Here is an 18,378-nt window from a genome sequence, read left to right as displayed (position 1 = left end):
TCTGTCTCCTTTCATCACCTTAATATTCATGAGGATGACTATGTGTTTGTCTTTGGGTTCACCTTCTTACTTAGCTTCTCTAGGAACATGCATTATAAGCTCATTGTCCTTTATTTATGGCTAGAAACCAAATATGAGTGAGTACATCCCATGTTCCTCTTTTTGGGTCTGGCTTACCTCACTCAGGATAGTGTTTTCTATTTCCATCCATTTGTATGCAAAATTCAAGAAGTCCTTGTTTTTTACTGCTGAGTAATACTCTAATATGTATATATTCCATACTTTCTTCATCCATTCTTCCGTTGAAGGGCATCTAGGTTGAAGAAAATAATTTTTAAATGTGTGGAGGCAAAAGTAACAGGCATTTTTCTAGAAAGCAATCTTTTAGCTACTGCTCATTGCTGCTGACAAAGGTTCGGAAGTATTAACGACTTAGCATCTTCTGCCTCCCCAGTCCTCGTACACCCTCCAGGACAAAACCCAGTGACTTAGCAGATCATATGCTGTTTCTCCAAATTTAAACAACATCTCAGGTGAGGGAGTGCCTCTTCTGAGGGTGTCTACCATTTCCAGGCCTTTTTCATTATTCGAGTTCAGTACATAAAAATAAATAATGCTAGGTGCCACTGACCTCCAATGCATGATGGGAGAACATGTTAATGTAAAACCCTTGTTGATATATACCGGCTACCATACATTGAATTTTTAGTGAAAAATCATCATGTTCTCCTGCATCTAATTTTCACCTTTTATTTATATTGCAATAAAATGTGAATATTTGTGCAGTAATCTGCCTAGCTTCTCATCTAAACCTCCACCCTATTCCTTGTTTCCTTAGAAGTGTAAGGTTCTTTAAATTTACCTATCCAGACAAGAATTCTCCTTATAATTTTCCCAAGCATTTTTCCTATGCATTTTGAGCACCAGTAATCTTTTAGAAAATAAGTTATAGATCTAGACATTACAGTTAGAGCTGGGTGTGATGACACACACCTTTAAACTGCACTCAGGAGACAGAGGCGGGTAGATCTCTGTGAGTTGGAGGCCAGCCTGGCCTACACAGCAAGTTCCAGGCCTGCCAGAGCCATGTAATGAGACCTTGTCTCTAAAAGCAAACAAAATATTGCAGGTGAGTCTTGGGGGTGGGTGTTCTGCTTTGACCTTCTAAAAAAAACCTGAGGCATAGAAATGACACAGGAGACGTGAACCTGAACCTGCCAAATGCCCTCATAGTCTATGCCAATTTGGAGGGTTGAGATTTCCCTGGTTGCCTTCTTCTTCTACCTGGGATTACTTTTAACCTGTAGTCTTAATTCACACCTATGCTTCCATAGACCATCCTGGCATTTAGTGACATCCCTTTTGTGTTCTGACTACACACCCTTCTCAGCTTACAGCAAGCTGACTTTGTCTTTTGTTTGTGTACTTGTATATGACCAATTCCTCGTGCCAGACCCACACCAGAGTAAGAGCCTAGCTCCCTGCTGCTTCTTGTGCTTGTAATCCTGTAACATTTGCTGACAAGTGGCTGTCCGGCCTCTCAGTAGCTCCTCCTAAGGCCCAGGGAGGCCAGTTGACTTTCTCAAAGCTGGCTCCCTAGGATACTGAAGTGCACTATTCGCACTCCCTGAGGGGCATCTCTACTCCTGGGATGAAGAAAGATCACTTTATTTGGCCACTTGAGGCCAGCGAGAGTACTGCTTGCTTGTTGCAGCAACTTTCCCTACCTGGCTGTGGAGGAAAGCCTGGGGGGGGGGGGGGGGCATGGAGCGGCAGGAGGGGCGGGACTGGGTGCGGAGTCTTGTTGCCCCAGCCAATGGGCTCCGCGGCACGGGGAAGCCAGGCTGCCCGGCGGAGGCGCTCGTGCTCTGTGAGGAGCAGAGGCAGAGCGTCCCAGCTGCAGCAAGTCCGCGGATCTTGTAACTGGCGGCGCCGGTCGGAGGTACCCACGGGCCACCGTAGCTGGCAAGGTAAGATACAGTAAAGTCGACTTTGTAAGATTTCTGGCCATAGGGAGCACCCACCCAAGTCCTAACTGGTGGCGCATCCTGGTGCTGTGTCCCCATAAGCTCCCTCCCCGTGTTGGTGGGTTGTGGGTGAGCCGTGGGCCCGGAGCGCCACCCTGTCTTTCCAGGCTGCTGCTGCCGGGCCCTGGCTCTAGAACCCCCCTCACCCCCTTCCCCCATCCCCAACCTCCGCTGGGGGCTCGCAAGGCTATGGCTTCTGAGGTTTCCACCCAACATCCAAACGTCTCCCGGGAAGAGCTTGCTCCGGGAAGCTGAGAACCGCTGCAGGTGCCAGTGCTCAGCACTGGATTCCAGCACCTGCCTTACGTATGCAGATTCCTCACGACCTGTTGCCTGGGGCTCAGATCTGTCCCACGATCTCCTATTTCCAGCTATCTTGGAGCACAGGAAGAAACCTAGGAGGGTTTCCCTTGGCCAGGCTAGGAACAGAGACTAATACTGATAGAGCTTCCCGGTTATTTATTCACGACTTACTTGGCTGAGTGCCAAACATTGTGCTTAGCTCTAGCTGCCTGAAAGGGAGTCTCGGAGTTCATGGGGGGCGGTGGGCTCACAGGAACGAGAGGAGGGGTTACAATGTAATGTCGTGTAAGAGGCACGAGATGGGTGGATTGTGATGCTCCCAGGAAGGTTGGGAGGTTGCTCTTCAGTGCAGACTTGCGGAGACTGGAATTTGCCAGCCTGAAAACTGTATAGGCGGGGGCGGCAGGGACCGCACAAATTTCAGGTGGATTTTCTTATGTGCTGATGAAAGAAGCGAAGGAGTCAGAACATTAGCTAATCAAACAGCAGATTACTCAGTAGGACCAGGACTTGTGGGTGGGAAATAAACTGCCAGGTGGAACAAGTTTGTCCCCTGATGAAGGAGGCTGGGTGGGCAGTGGCGGAGGCTAGGATTCACAAGCTGGTAAGTTGTAAAGCTGGTTTTCGGCCAACTTGGCTACGAAGACTCTAGCCCCTTAAGGCTGACTGACCAAGAGCCCTGCACCCCTGGCTTCTGGGCATGGATTCAGGCAGGGAGATGCTGCCATGTGATGCTTGCTTCTGAACTTGCTTGTCATTGTATATCATTTTAGGAGGCTAAGACCTATATCTTGTTACTAGGGATTGCCCTTGGGGGCTTACATAGAGTACCTGTGCTCTCTGATCTCTTGGCCCTATGTACAGACTTCTGCCTTACTTGAGCTTGCCTTTCTCCGTTCTATCTCCCAAGTCCCAGAAGTTCCTATGGAGGCAAAGCCATATAGATACTGGTATAGCAGTAACAACAAAGGCTCAGGAGGACGTGAGACCAGAAGGGCACTTCATCTATTTGCCTTGAAGACATTATCGGCCTTGTGAACTCACTCTCTCTCTCTCTCTCTCTCTCTCTCTCTCTCTCTCTCTTTCTCTCTCTGAGTGTGTGTGTGTAACATGAAGGGCCTGCTTGTTGGGGTTTCTGTTCTGTCTGATACCCCACAGCCAGCAAGTCTCAAAGAAAATCACACATAGGTCTACATAGGTTATAAAATGATTGGCCCATTAGCTCAGGCTTCTTATTATTTCTTGTAACTTGTACCAACCCATTATTCTTATCTATGTTAGCCACAAGACTCAGTACCTTTCTCAGCAGGGCAGGTCACATTTTGCTTCTTTGGTGGTCTGAGCTAGACTGCAGAGGGAGCTTCCTGCTTCCCAGAAATCTCCTATTCTCATTGCCCCTCCTCTACTTCCTGTTTGGTTGACCCGCCTATACTTCCTAACTGGCCAATCAGCATTTACTTAAAACATGACTGACAGAATACAGACAATTCTCCTGTACCATGTGTGTGTGTGTTTCTCCCTCCCTCTCTCTCCTCTCTCTGTCTTCTCTTCCTTCCCTGACTCTGTGGGGGGGGGGGAGAGAAAGAGGGAGGGAGAGAGAACATCATTGTGCCTAGTTGTCACAGGCAAGGTTCCTTGGTTGCAGAGTCAAAGGTGCTATGCTACTTTTAATTGTTAATTTGCCACAACCTAGAATTTCCTGGAAGGAAAGTCTCAGTGAGGGATTGATTGTCTGGATCCGATTGGCCTGTGAGCATGTCTGTTAGTTGATGGGAAGACTCAGTCCACAGTGGGCAGTGCTCTTCTCTGGGATCCAGTCCTGGACTGTGCAAGTGTGGAGGAAGTGAGCCTGCATTTATTCTTTCTCTGACTTGCCTATGGCTTGATTAGCTCCCTCGAACTCCTGCCACCTTGATGTACTCCCCAAATGGGCTGTAGCCTGGACTCATGAACTACAATAAACTTTTTCTTTCCTGAGTTGCTTTGTGATTTTGTCACAGAAACAGGAGTGGACATGGAAGAGATATTAAGATTTCTGTGTAGCAGGGTCCTTGGGTCCTTGAGAAGTTGTTGGGGTGATAAGACGAGGCTCTGGATAAAGGAGAAAAGGGGGCTCAAGCCATCCATCCATTGAGGCTTTTGACTAGCCATCCAATGCATGCAGAATGCTCCCAAGAAGGGGCGCAACTTCAGTTGTTCCTTTAGCCCAACAGTTTCTAAATAGGGGCTTAAATGTGATCTATGAGCAATCAACACCCGTGGCTGCTGGAAATTAGGTGATAACAAGCTTCTTGGTCTTGGGACAGCCTGAGACTTTTCCTACAACATCGGTTCTATGTGTCACCGGGTGGATTTGGGGAAAGATGATCACTTGGTGCTTGTTTCTCTGGCCTTCAATTCTTTACAGCCTCTGAAAGTAAATGTTGGGCTTGGGTTTTTATTACCGTGAGACACTTCTACTGGTGTCCCCAGTGACTGTGGGCTCCTGCTGAGTGCTTGCTATGTGTGTGTATCCTCTCCTAACTGCCCCGCAACACACAGAGTTGTACACTTTTCTTCTCAGTTTACAGTCATCCCAGTGTTTCTCAAGCCTAATAGAGTCCCCATTAAGATAACAGTGACAGCATCCGTCACAGCATGTCACTTGTTAAGCTTCGGGAAATGCTTTCATTGATGACTCACTCATTGATTCAACCACTTATTAATCCAATCAGCCTGTTTGGAGAGCCTTCCACATGGTAGGGGCTGTCCCAGGCAGGGAGGTACAGCTGTGTCTGTTAAGGGAGAGAGAATGATGGGCATTGTATGCTTCAACCCTTCGAAAGAAAATATTGAAAGCTAAACCACTGCTTTGTAGTGTCAGGATATGAGAGAGGAAAAACAGACTCTCTGACTGAGTGATTCTTTGTGCCTTGCAGTTCAGTGTGGCCTCCTTGGAAGGACTATGCTATGTGAAGCAGATACCTTTCCTCTCCCTTAATAGCATTTTTTAATTTTGTTCTCTTCCCTATGCTGGTCTTCCTCACTACACCACAGCTCCATGGAATAGAAATATATTTTATCCTAGAGCCCAACAGTCTTAAGCATAGGCATCTTCATTACATGTATGTGTGGATAGTTGGGGTATGGAGACTAAACCCAGGATTCATCCATGCTAGCCCCTCCCCCAACACTGAGCTATGCCCACAATCCCAGCACATATTTCCTGAAGAATAAAATGATGGATTTGCTTCACAGAGTCATTAAGGAAGGCCTCTCTCTCTCTGTCTCTCTCTCTGTCTCTCTCTGTCTCTCTCTCTGTCTCTCTCTGTCTCTCTCTCTCTGTCTCTCTCTCTCTCTCTCTCTCTCTCTCTCTCTCTCTCTCTCTCTCTCTGTGTGTGTGTGTGTGTGTGTGTGTATGATGTTTTTGGTGATACCTGGTACTCAGAAGTGCTAACATCAGGAAGCAGAAGGAATAGCTTGCCTATGGACCATGAAGTGGAGGGATGCAGCGCACTGTAGCAGAAGCATAACTCAAGGGTTACTTCAAGCCACTTGAGATGCATTTGAAGTTGCTAAGCCTTAGAGGCACACTGAGCTCAGAGTTTATAGTGAAGTCAGTGAGTGATTTTAACCTAAGGAATGACCCGATATAATGCTGTGTGTTTGTTTTTTGTTTGGGGGGTTTGATTTTGATGTTGTTTTTGTTTGAGGTTTTTTGTTTGGTTGTTTGTTTGTTTTGCTTTGCCTCCAGGAGGCAAACTCTCTATATAACAGGGTCCAGTTACTATAGTTAAATGAATAGATTATCTAGCTTAGGTTTTAAAAGTATCCCAGGAGCTACAACTAGAGAGGATAATGAAGTATTGACACCAACTTGAAGTTAGGTGAGTGAGATATGGGTATTTTGTGTAAGCACAGAGACAGAGCAGAAGGATTTGAACTCTATTTTGGGCATAGAATGGGTAGGATTTGCTGTTGCACTAGTTTGGAGATGTACAGAAGAGAGAAGGGTCAGAGGTGACGGTCAGGCTTATTATGGTTTAGGATTGGATGGATGAAAGGTGTCACAGGGTGGGTGGATGAACAAAATGTACCATAGGCATACAATGGATTATTAGTCATAGAACAACCAAAGTGCTAATAATAATGTCGCACTATAAATGGACCTTGTAAACATTAAAAAAATGTAAACAAATGAAGGAAGACACAGGACTATGGGGATAGCTTAGTGGGCGAAGTGCTCGCTGCACAAACATGAGGAGCTGAGTTCAGATATTCTACACCCATGTAAAACAGCTGAGTGTGGTGGCCTGCACCTGTAACCCAGCACTAGCTGGTAGAGATCACGAGCTTGCTAATAGACATGGCTGAGTGTGAGGTCATGCATTTGTAGCCCATCACTAGTTGGTAGAGATCATGAGCTTGCTACTAGACATGGCTGGGTGTGATGTCATGCACCTGTAACCTAGCACTAGCGGGTAAAGACCAGGAGCTTGCTGGCTAGGCAGCCTATCAGAAGCTGTGGACTCCAGGCTCAAAGGGGGCCTGCCTCAAAAAATAAGGTGGGGGAGTAATAGAGAAAGACATCTCACCATCCACCTATGGCCTCTGTATGTGTACAAGTGGGTGAGTGTACAGACAGATACTCACACACAGAGCATGTGGACATAAGAAGTCAAGTGCTGCCCTGTGCTGCAATCCATATATCTGTAAATCCACAGACACAGGAAGGAATCAGCATTTGTCACAGGCTGAGGAGAAGCAGGGATGGAGTCTGACAACAGAATTGGCTAAATGGTTCCCTTTGGAACAATGGTGAGACCTTAGAACTAGACAGAGGTAGTGGCTGTCTACAGTATGAAGGTGCTAACTGCCCCTCAACCATGCACTTTAAAGTGCTTAACTTTGCACTGTGTAAAATTCACTTCAGTTTGTAAAAAGACGGGGTAGGTGGCATGGGCATTTTGACAGTGGAGAGACTGTGTGGGGGCTGAACTACCCAAATACATCATATATCCATGAAGAGCATGCATTTGATGTGGGTTAGAGTCAAGCAGGTGAGTTAGGTCATTAAAGGGCAGGTGCCAGCTCTCAGATTATAAAGCAGATTGAGTTCTAGTGACAAAGGATGTGGGCCATTATTTAATGGGATGCCCATGGCTACCCTATCAAGAAGGAACTGTGGTCCTTTTTTAGACAAAGAATCCGAAAATATGCCTTCCACCTCAATCAATATGCCCAAGATTAGACCGTTAACTCATGTGGGTCTCAGGCTTTTCATTCCTCTGCCTTTCTCATTCCAACATGACGATACCATTTAAAAATCCAACACAAGCCTCTTCTGCTGGCCCCTCTCTCCCTGTCAGCCACGACTGAGTATTCACATATGGTAGGCGCTGTTGTGGGCATATGTGGGTGGAAAAGGTAGACACAGCTCTCATCTCACTGAGCTTATCCAGTAAACAAGCAATGCAACTCCCAGATGCAGGGACCTGAGAAGCACACAGCAAGGGCATCTCTCCCAGATTAGGAAGCAGGAGGGAGCCTCCTGGAGAACATGTTGGTGAGGCTGAGATTTGCAGTAGAAGCAGACAGAATGAACTTGAGAGAGACAGTGATTTCCAGAATGGCTGGGTGCCTCTTAATATACCTGTCTGAGAAGTCACTTTTCTCTCCAGTTCTCAGTTCTTTTCAGGTTCATCAGCTATATTAATATTTTCTGTAATCTAACAGACCATGTGAGACAAATGCAAAATGCAAATCAAATGGCCTGGTTTAACTTTAAGTGGGAACCCCATGCTGGGCATCGTGGTGCAGGCCTTTAATCCCTACACTCAAGCTAGAGGCAGGTAGAGCTCTGTGAGTTCAAGGCCAGCCTGGTCTAAATAGCAACCTCTAGGACCGCCAAAATTATAGAGTGAAACCTGATATCAAAAAGGCGGGAAATTCGCAGTGTACTCACAGCCTGGCCTTCATAGTGAGCCCCAGCTCTTGGGCAAGTGACTTAGGATCTCTTTTGTTCAGTGCAGGTGCCTGACCCCACAGCCTTATGCAGGGTAGGCTGGTGCCCTACTGGGGAGCCCATCTGTTGCCCTCTTTACCTCTCATTTTGAGAAACACAACCTCACCCTGCTGCTGAGGTTGGTCTTGGACTTACTCTGTAGCTCAAGCCAGCCTTGAACTTGTGATCCTCCTGCCTCAGCCTCCAGAGTAGCTGGAATGGCAGATCTGTGCCAAGAGGCCTGACTGAAGCTTGCTTGTGAAAGAGGTTGTCCCCTGCCTAGGGTAGGATTTGAGTGGGAAGAGACTCTAAGTGTTGGGTATGTTATATATACTCAGAAAAATGTCACTTCCCTTAGTAAGGAAAGGTTCTAAGTGCTCTTGGTTCCCTGCTCTTTTTACTGTTAAAATAGATAGCCACACACCCCTGAAGGTTGAGATATGGATAATCTGAGGCATAGGACTATAAAGTACATGTTTAAAAAGCTCTTTGAAGGAATTAGATGAAAACGAGTTTGGGAAACACTGGTATAAACCAAATCCTTTTTGATTTGCTAACTAGGAAGGGGTTAAGCATCTAAAGATAGGATTTTGCCTTTTAGGAATTATTAGCCAATGAGGGGGCTTGCTGGTGATGTAATGCCTGGGGCCGGCACTCCATTGGTTAAGTGTATTGTTTCTCTGGCTTCACTGAGAAGCAGAGCTGGAACACAGGAGTTAATCATTCTCTCTCTCTCTCTCTCTCTCTCTCTCTCTCTCTCTCTCTCTCTCTCTCTCTCTCTCTCTCATTCCTTCTCTCCTAAGTGTGAAGAGATACAGCAGAGCTCAGCACACTGTTGACGTTTGCTTTCCAATAAAAGCCATACTCGCCTCCTGCCTCCCTCCCAAGTAGAGCACATGTTCCAGTAGTACTACAGAGGAGGACCTAGAAGGGGGAGGAGGAGTGGGAGGAGGAGGAAGAGGAGGAGTTGTTCTTTAGATGAAAGAGAGCCCCTTTGCAGGGCCATAGCCTCTCCTTGCCTCCTGGGATGGGCACAGCATCACATGCCCCCAATGAATTGTTTAACAGCCATCTGCTTCTGAGCATTGTTCAACCTGGCGGGATCCTCAGAAGGAGGAGGTGAGCCCAAGGATCTGGCAGAGGGAGTGGGCCTGGGAGGGAAGAGAAGCACCTGAGTAAAGGGAAAAACAGCCCCTAGGCTAGAGGTCAGGACGAGCTCTGGCCAAGGTGCTGCCACTGGCCGGCAGTGAGATCTCAGGAAGGCTGATCTATCTCCCTTTCTGGGTCTGTGAGCTGAAGTGCACATGGTTTTGGCAGACACCGGTAGGGCACTGTGCTCAGAGGGAGCTGGGATCAGGCTTGTTCTTGGTGTGGCTTTCTGTCAAATGTTCTCTAAAGATAAAGGCTTTGCTTTGGGAATCAAGCCAGGATGGGAGCTGGTGTGCCAAGGAGCCAGCTTCAAAGCAGCTCTTTCCTTGTATTGTCTGCACTCCCTCCTTAGCCCTCTGCCGCAGCAGGCTGTGGAATAAGGTTCCTCTGAAATCTGATGATTTTTACCTTGTTTGCCAAGAATCTTCAGGTCCCTGACCCCTGAGCTACCAATGTGCCTGAATGAATTTGGAAGCACTCTCCGGCTGTTCAGGCTGGGCTGTCAGGGGATAGAGAATGCCTCAATTCCTTTTAGTTTGTGGGTGGCACAGTTGTGATGGTTTTCTTGTTGGATTGTTGCTGCAGTTTGACACCCCTCCTTACATGTCCCGAAAGGCTTCCCATGTGTGCATGTCTGCTTCAGCGGGTAAACTGAAAAGAGCAGAAGTGGGCAGACATGTGGGAAGCAACTGGGAACTGCTGCCAGCTGAAAACTCGGCACTTCGAGACGTTCTCTTGTCCCATGCTCATATGATTATTACATGATCCCTCTGGTACATGCCCCTTCCCTCGCCCCACTGCCCCCATGCAGAAGTAAAAAGTTCAGCTACTTTTCCGCGTGTGTTCATATAGGAGAGTGATCCCAAATTTGTTTATGCAGAGTAGAACCTACAAATGGTTGTCACGGTGTCTTATGCAGCCCTGGATGTCTGCCGTCCTGTATCCTGCATTCTAGGCCAGGCTTTGTTGGTGAAGAACTTTGCATGTCCTTGAGCTAAGTCACAAGTTTTTTTCTGAGTTTGTCCGTCACAGGGGTGGGGGGAGGAGCAAGAGCCTTTCTTACTCTCGGTGCTTGTGTTTTCAAGAGGAATGAGCTTCAGAATGAGGGTGTGAGCTGAGGTTGGTAGTAGACCATGTTTGAACAAAGGGTATGGTGCTTGTGTCCTTTGGGTGACAGGGGAGTCACAATAGTTAACCACTGTGTTTTTCTCCATTCCTGGGAATGGGTGGATGAAGTCACTGGCACACAGATGTGGAAAGTCAAAGCTGTCAGAACTAGAGTGACATGCCCAAGACCATGTTAGTGAACAATAAGGCTGATACCCAAATCCGTCCAGTAGACTCCGTGGGGTGGCAGCAGGTTGCGGGGGGGGGGGGCTGAAAGTGGTAGTGTTGTCTGCCTTTGTGAATTCCTTGTTCTTCATTCTAGAAACTGTGCCCCAAATTTGATATAGGTCAGCCCAGCCAGATTACTGTGGATTGTCTGCTTTACTGTCTGAAATAGCTGTAGAAGATTACCTGAGTCAGAAGGAAACTTCATGTTCTACAGATCAGGACCCTCCTCCTATAGCTGAGAAAATGCAATTCAAAGAAATTAAATGACTTGTCCCGTGCCACTTGGTTAGTCCATAGATTGCAAGAAATAGGGACCATGTCTTCTTGTCTTAGGTACGAAGTTGTATTGTTTTTATTTGGTGAGGTTTTTCTTTCAGTTGAGGAATTTGAGATGAACTGAATCTAATCATTCTTGCTTCCATGCCCTCTTAGAGTTTGAAGACTTTAGTAGATGCACAGACTTGGCATTGTGCTCACTAGGCATAGGCAGCAGTGAGCAGCCATAATGTGAGGCCAGGAGGCCAGGTCCTTGTTCTGAAGCAGGCTCAGGACACAAGCCATGTTTTGTGTGGGTTCTGCCTCCCAGGTGAGCAATCTTCCCTCATGGGTAGATGGAGACACTTTCCCCACACGTGTGGCTGGGTTCATACTCCATTCAACTGCACCAGCTCTTGTTACGTATGCTTTCTGTCCTTTGTCTTTCCAACTAACTCACTTGTTTCTGGAGTATGGCTTCCAAAATGCTGAACAGAAATGGTTGCTGTCATTGTCTAATGAAGAGGCAAGTGGCGATACCCTCTATGACCAGAGATGTATAGCCAGACCTAAAACACATCAAGTAGACATTAAAAAGTACAAACACTTGACTCTTTGCCCAATCACTGTGTTGTTAAGAAAGCATCACCCTGATAGCAACTTCAGATAAGCAAAAGATTATCTTAGGAAATAAACATTGCTATTATTCCACGGGACCAGAGGACACAGCTCACAGGAGTGGGTAGAAGGAGAGAGGAGAGCCAACAGATAGAGGGGCAGGATGCCGACAGAGCTGTCCAGTAGGAGAGCATCTTCCTTGCATGCTCTTACTACTCAAAGTACAGAAATTCTGGCAAAAAATGGACCGCTATAGCCTCCAACTTTCCTTTGAGATCGCAGATTTATTGGTTATTCATCAGTAAAAATAAAAAAAAGATATAGAGGGATTAATCTTATGTTTTAGGTTACAAGACCATAGTATGAAATGAAGAACTATACAGTCAAAAATACCTTTAAAAATATTTTTTGTCACTAAATCCTGTGTTATACGTGGTTTTTGTGCATATAGCCTCAAATAGCAGTGCCTATCCTGACCTTGCCCAAAAGAAGTAGAAAGCAAAGTCTGCATGGGTTTTCCTGGGACTGCATACTGTTTTGTCTTCAAGATAACTATCAGGTTATGAATTGGCATGGCTGGAAGTAGGGAGTTCCCTGGCATCCTTGCTTTCTGGGTTTATGTCGTTCTCTGTGTATAAACAGTGCCAACACCTGCATGTTTGCTGAAAGTGTTTCTGATAATCTTGAAAATCAAATGACAGTATCTGGGGGAAAACCCCAGCCCAGGACCTGTTGAAGAGCAGGTGCTCGATTAAATATTTGTGGTATTCAGCATCTTGCTCTATCAGACTTGATGATGTCAGTCTTTGAGAAGAACCAGGCTATGTGTGTATCCAGGTTGATTCTTTGTTTTTAGAGTTGGCACAACCTGCTTGACTCCTCTGATATTTATGCTCGTGAGTAAACATTGTTTCTTAAGTCCCAAGTGGATGAAAGATGGGACTGAAGGCTACAAACACCTGACTTCAACATACAGCACATGTTCTCCACCTTTGTGTGACACTGAGTCTGTTACTTGTACTCCATGTGTTCAGCTTCCTTCATGTGTAGGGCTGGCTCACTGGGCTGACTGAGAACCTATAGGATGCCCAGAAGCTGGTGCTAATCCTCCTCAGGTAGGTATTGCAGGGCATCTCTTTTGTCCGTGGAAGCAGCACCTCTGGGTAGCTTCCACATCATGTTACTCTAAGAAAGCCTGAGTGCCCAGCCTTGGTCTTTCCTGGATCCTGTTCCTGCTCTAGCAGGAAGATGTCAGACTGATTACAGCTTTAAATGTCAAGGGCCGAATTCATTATTCTAAACTGGGGTTGCTCTACTTTGAAGGATGATACAAAATGAAAACATAACATCAGTTTCAGAGAATTGAGAATTTCGTGGCTGAATGTTCATCTCTTGGGATTTATTCATTTATCCATTCAACAAATATTTGAGGAGTTCTTACCTGTGGTTAGCGGCATTCTAAGTACTAGTGTCTATCACTGGAGAGTCAGCTGAGGTCTTTACTCTCCTGGATCACATGCTTTGGTGGATAACGCAGAAAATATCCCTAAATGAGCCATCCTGACTCCTTCCCTCTATTTTTAAGTGGTATATGCTCTGTGTGGCTGACAGTACTGTTGTCTGTCCACTGTATAACATCACATGGTCATAAACCTTGTGGGGGTAAAATATGAAGCCATACGAAGGCACAGAGAGCTTTCAATGCAGGAAAATCACTTAGAGAAGATCTGCCTGTAAAGCTGGTATTCAGCCTCCCTGTGAAGCTCAGTAATAGGTCAGAAGTGGGGTGGGGGGAACAATGAGTGACTCGTATAGTAGGTAGAGAGGCCAGGGAAGGGAGAGTTAGAGAAGATGTCACTGCAAGGGTCCCTGGAACCAAATGTGCTATAGACTTATGGGTCAAGGAAGAGAAATCGAACTCTACTCCCAAGTTAGAATTTTTAGTCAAGGAGACAATGTGGGTTGACAACTGACTGGCTTTATAATAATTTCATTCAGGGTCTCAGTGTGTTGTCCAAGCTAGTATCAAACTCACAATTCTCCTGCCTCAGGCTCTGGAGTGCTGGGATTACAGAGATGTGCTATCATGCCTGCCTGACTCAGTCTTTAAATTGATTATATATATATATATATATATATACACACACACACATATATATATGTGTATATACACACATATAATGTATATATATTATGTATATATGTGTATATGTATGTATGTAATTATATATATATATAGTCCCATAGGAAAATCAATCTTGTTCTGGTGTAACATGCTATAAACTCCCGCTATCCTGCCAAAGTCACAAACATCTCACCTTTAACATCTCAAAACCATAGATCTGATCTCCATCACCATGTTATGTCTTGTCAAGAATGTCATATGCAGAGATGTGACTCGGTCAGTAAAGTATGCTCTGTAAGCCTGAGGACCTCAGCTTGAATTGCTGGCAGCATCCCTACCACCACCACCACCACCAAAAAGAGCTAGGGAAAGCAGTACCTGTCTATAACTTCAACCCTAGGCAGGGGTTGAGGGAGACAGAAAGATCCCTGAAGTTTGGTGGACAGTCAGTCTAGCTGAATTGGTGAGCTTTCCAGGTTCAGTGAGAGACCGTGTCTCAGAAAGCTAACACAAGCAAACATACAGAAAACATAAAGACTGATAGAGGAAGTCATGTACCATCAACCTGCGGCCTCCCGGCATGCACACAGTCACCTGTGCACCCTGGCACCAACATCTGTACATATCTACATCGTGTGTGGGGGCATGCGTGCAAACACAGGGAGAAAATGTTGTACGCGGCTTCACTTTTCAAGAAGGTCACATAAGCAGAACTGCTCACCCCAGGCACTGCTTTATTAGCTTTAAAATGGTGTTTTAAAGCTGTCTGCTGCTTTGAGGGATTATCAATAAAACTATTGTTTGTTGAGATTTCTGTGTGAGTGTAAGTTCTCCCTCTCCTAGGACAAATACCTGGAGTTGGTCTGCTAGGACGTGCACTGAGATTATGTGATGTGGGATGCACTCTGTATGCTGTGAATGTGTTTTATTACCATAGGTTAATAAAGAAGCTTCTTTGGCCTATGGCAGAGCAGTATAAAGTCAGGTGGGAAATCTGAACAGAGATATGGAGAGAGTGTAGGCCGAGTCAAAGAGATACCATGTAGATGGAGAAAGACGCCAGAACCTTACCAGTAGGCCACACCCTCATGGGATACATAGATTAATAGAAATCGGATCATTTAAGATATAGGAGCTAACTAGAAATATGCCTGAGCCATAGGCCAAACAGTGCTATAATTAATATATTTTTGTGACTATTTAGGTCTGGGCTGCTGGAAAACAAACTAGCAATCTCAGGGTACAGTTCTGTTTAAATTTTTGAGAAACTATTTTTTCCAGAATGCTGGTTTGCATTTCAGCCAGCAATGCCCAAGAACTCGACATCCTCTCCCTCCTTCTCAGCACTTGGTACTGAGCCTACTGTTTATTTTGGCCATTCTAACAGCTTAGTGGTATCTCACCACGGTTTGAATTTGAATTTCTATAATTTGCTAGTGATGTGGGCATTCATTTTATGTGTATGTTTGTCATTCATTGTCTTAGGGTTTCCATTGCTTAGAAAAAAACATATGACCAAAAAGTATGTTGGGGAGGAAAAGGATTTATTTGGCTTATACTTTCACATTGCTGTTCATCACTGAAGGAAGTCAGGACAGGAACTCAAACAGGGCAGGATCCTAGAGGCAGGAGCTGATGCAGAGGCCATGGAGGGGAGCTGCTTATTGACTTGCTTTTCCCGGCTTGCTCAGACTGCTTTCTTATAGAAACCAGCCCACCAGCCCAGGATGGCACCACCCACCATAGGCTGGTCCCTCCCCCATTGATTACTAATTTAGAAAATGCCTTAACAGCTGGATCTCATAGAGGCATTTCCTCAACTGAGGTTCCTTCCTTTCTGATGACTCTAGTTTGTGTCAAGTTGTCACACAAAATCATACATCATCTTCGGTAAAATATCTGTTCAAATTTATACCTCTTAGGTTTTCTATTTGTTTTCAATTGTGTTTATTTTTCTTGTTATTTATTTATTTATGAGAGAGAGAGAGAGAGAGAGAGAGAGAGAGAGAGAGAGAGAGAGAGAGAGAGAGAGAGAGTCTGTGTCTCCACAGAGGCTAAGAAAGACATCTTATCTCTTAAAGCCGGGGTGATGCGTAGTTTTGAGCTGCCTGACAGGTGCTGGGAGCCAAACCAGGGTACTCTGGAAGAGCAGCTGTGCTCTTAACCTCCGAGTCATCGCTCCAGCTCTGCCTTACTGTTTGGGATAAGGTCTCTCACTGAAACTGGAGCTAATAGATCAGGAGCAAAGGTTACAAATATGTGCTATTACACCTGACTTTTACATAGTTGCTGAGGATTTGAGCCTGGGTCTTTGTATTTATGCAGCAAGCACTTTACAGACTGAGCTCTGGCTTTTGGTATTAATTAGATCTCTTGGATTCCAGTGTTTTCTTGAGCATGTGACTACCAGTTGCTTTCATGTCACCTGTGACCACAATATCTGCCAATAAGAATTTAAAGGATAAGCGATTGCTTTCCGTCCCTAGTTTTCAAGGGTTTTAGTCCATCATGACAGTAGGAATCTGTGGAAGAGGCTACACCTCACAGCAGACCAGGAAACAGAGAGCTAGGCCAGAACCAGGAGCAGATGTATCCTTCCAGGCTCACCTCTAGTGACCCCTTAGCTAACTAGGCCCCACTTCCTAAAGGTTCCCCAGCCTCCTGAAATAGCAACACCAGCTGGGAAATAAACATTCCAAACGGGAGGCTATGGAGATGTGTATTAATTGGGATTCTCTAAAGGAACAGAACTGATAGAATGAATATGTATTAAAAGGGGATTTATTTATTAGGTTGGCTTACATGCGTGCTAGGAGTCTAACTATTGTAGCTCTCCTCACACTGGAGAGTCTGAAAACCCTGGAGCTGCTCAGTCCGTGGGGCTGGATGCCTCAGCAGTCACACCCTGTTGTTGAAGGGCTGGGGGATTCCTGAGGAGACATTGGCCTTTACTCCGTGTAGGAAAGCCAAAGAAGCTGGAAGTCACAGATGGGAGTAGTAGCAGCAGAAAAAACAGAGCAGATGAACATCGCAAGCAGGGTGGGTGAACTTGCTAGTGGGACACAAGGACAATGAGCCCCAACGCAAAGCTTTCCCCTCTAACTTCCTTGTATCTGGACTGCCGTTGGAAGGCACTGCCCACATTTAGGGTTGGTCTTCCTGCTCCAGATAACCTGATCAAGGCAACCCCTCACAGGTGTGCCCCACAGCTTGCCTTTCAGCGGATTTCAGACTCAGCCTGGAGCCATGGGTCTGAAGCATTGGGAGCAATTCATCAGCTCCTCAGTTATGGACACCAACTTGCCTTGGTAGAATGTTCTAAGCAGGCGTGTAGGATGCCTCTTGCGCCTTCGGAGTCTCTGGTAATAGCGGCTTTTGAGAAAGGACCCCCTGCTGTGAAAGAGGAGCTAGCCGCAGGTGGTTTGTGCAGAGGTTGGCAGAACACTGTACCGGGTACCACTTCCAGCTTTCCCTGAAGTGTCTGACAGCTGCAGCACCTCCTTTTCGCACATTGTCCTACCTACTCACCAAGGGAACCAGAGCCATGCTTCACTGTGGCAGAGCTTCTGGTTTCTTACTCACTGCCTGTGAGCTAAGAATAGTTTGTATGGGTTGGTCTAACTCTTGCCAAAACTGGGAGTGAGCTAGAATTATTATCCCTGCTGTATGCTGAGTAAACTGAAGCACAGAAGGATTAGGAGCTGGAAGTGACAAGATCAAGAAGCAAAAAATAAGGGGCTTGTCTCTGTTTCATTTCTTCTAGGCTGCTTGACTTGTCTGAGCATCTCAGCAGTCTTCACTGCTAATATGTGTATGAGAAGGGAGGACCAGTGAATCTGGTTAGTTTCAGGGACTTCCTTAAGACATTGAGTTGCTTACTTCCTGTGTTTAACAAGCAGCTATGTAGGAGATATTTCACCTCTGTTTAAAACATTCTATGTCTTAATGAGTTCCACTCCAAGATGAATGGTTTTATCTAGGAAAAAAAAATCACTGCACAGAACCCTTTCATATCACCAAGGTTTTACTGCCCCCATTCCCTTAAGCTATTTCTTCCCCTTTTCTTATTTCTTGGATTCTACAGATACTCCAGTTTAAAATAAAAAAAAATCTTAAGATTCAATATCAATATCCTCATATGAACAGGAACATTAAATATTTGTCTTTCTGGGTTTCTTAAATTATTCAGTACAATGTTCTTTAGTTTTATTCATTTATCTGCAAATTTCATTTTTCTTTATAGATGAATAAAATTCTATTATGTATATGCCCCCACATTTTCTTTAACAATTCATAAGTTGATTTATAGGCATCTCAGTTATTTTCATGTCCTATCTGTTGTGAATAAAAGCATCTATGAACATGGATGGGCATGTGTCTCTGTAATAGGAAATAGATTCCTTTGGGAATATGCCCAGATGTGATGTAGCTAGTGTTTGAGCAACTGTCACGCTGATTCCACAGTGGCTACATTGATTTACACTCCCATCAACAGTGCATGAGAAAAGAGTTTCTTTCCTCCCCATTCTGACTCAGGTAATATGAAATCTCAAAGTAGTTTTAATCTACATTTCCCTGATGGC

General features: G+C 45.4%; 1 protein-coding gene across 5 annotated transcripts in view; it reads left to right on the top strand.

The window, feature by feature from the left end:
- The first annotated feature begins 1,846 nt into the window (after nucleotides 1-1,846).
- Syn3 (synapsin III) overlaps nucleotides 1,847-18,378 on the top strand; it is a 382,057-nt gene continuing 365,525 nt past the window's right edge. For 2 of the 5 annotated variants that reach the window (XM_075954800.1, XM_075954799.1), the window contains exon 1: nucleotides 1,876-1,970. The gene's annotated coding sequence lies outside the window, so the exon portion shown is untranslated. Of the gene's footprint in view, nucleotides 1,971-9,267; nucleotides 9,433-18,378 lie in introns of those variants that run through there. The other 3 variants (XM_075954797.1, XR_012908665.1, XM_075954798.1) reach the window with 3 other exon arrangements.

Source organism: Microtus pennsylvanicus, chromosome 20 (genome assembly GCF_037038515.1).
Source record: "Microtus pennsylvanicus isolate mMicPen1 chromosome 20, mMicPen1.hap1, whole genome shotgun sequence".
Classification (NCBI taxonomy): Eukaryota; Metazoa; Chordata; class Mammalia; order Rodentia; family Cricetidae; genus Microtus; species Microtus pennsylvanicus.
Note: the sequence above shows the minus strand (reverse complement) of the source record. Positions and strands in the feature narration are given on the sequence as shown.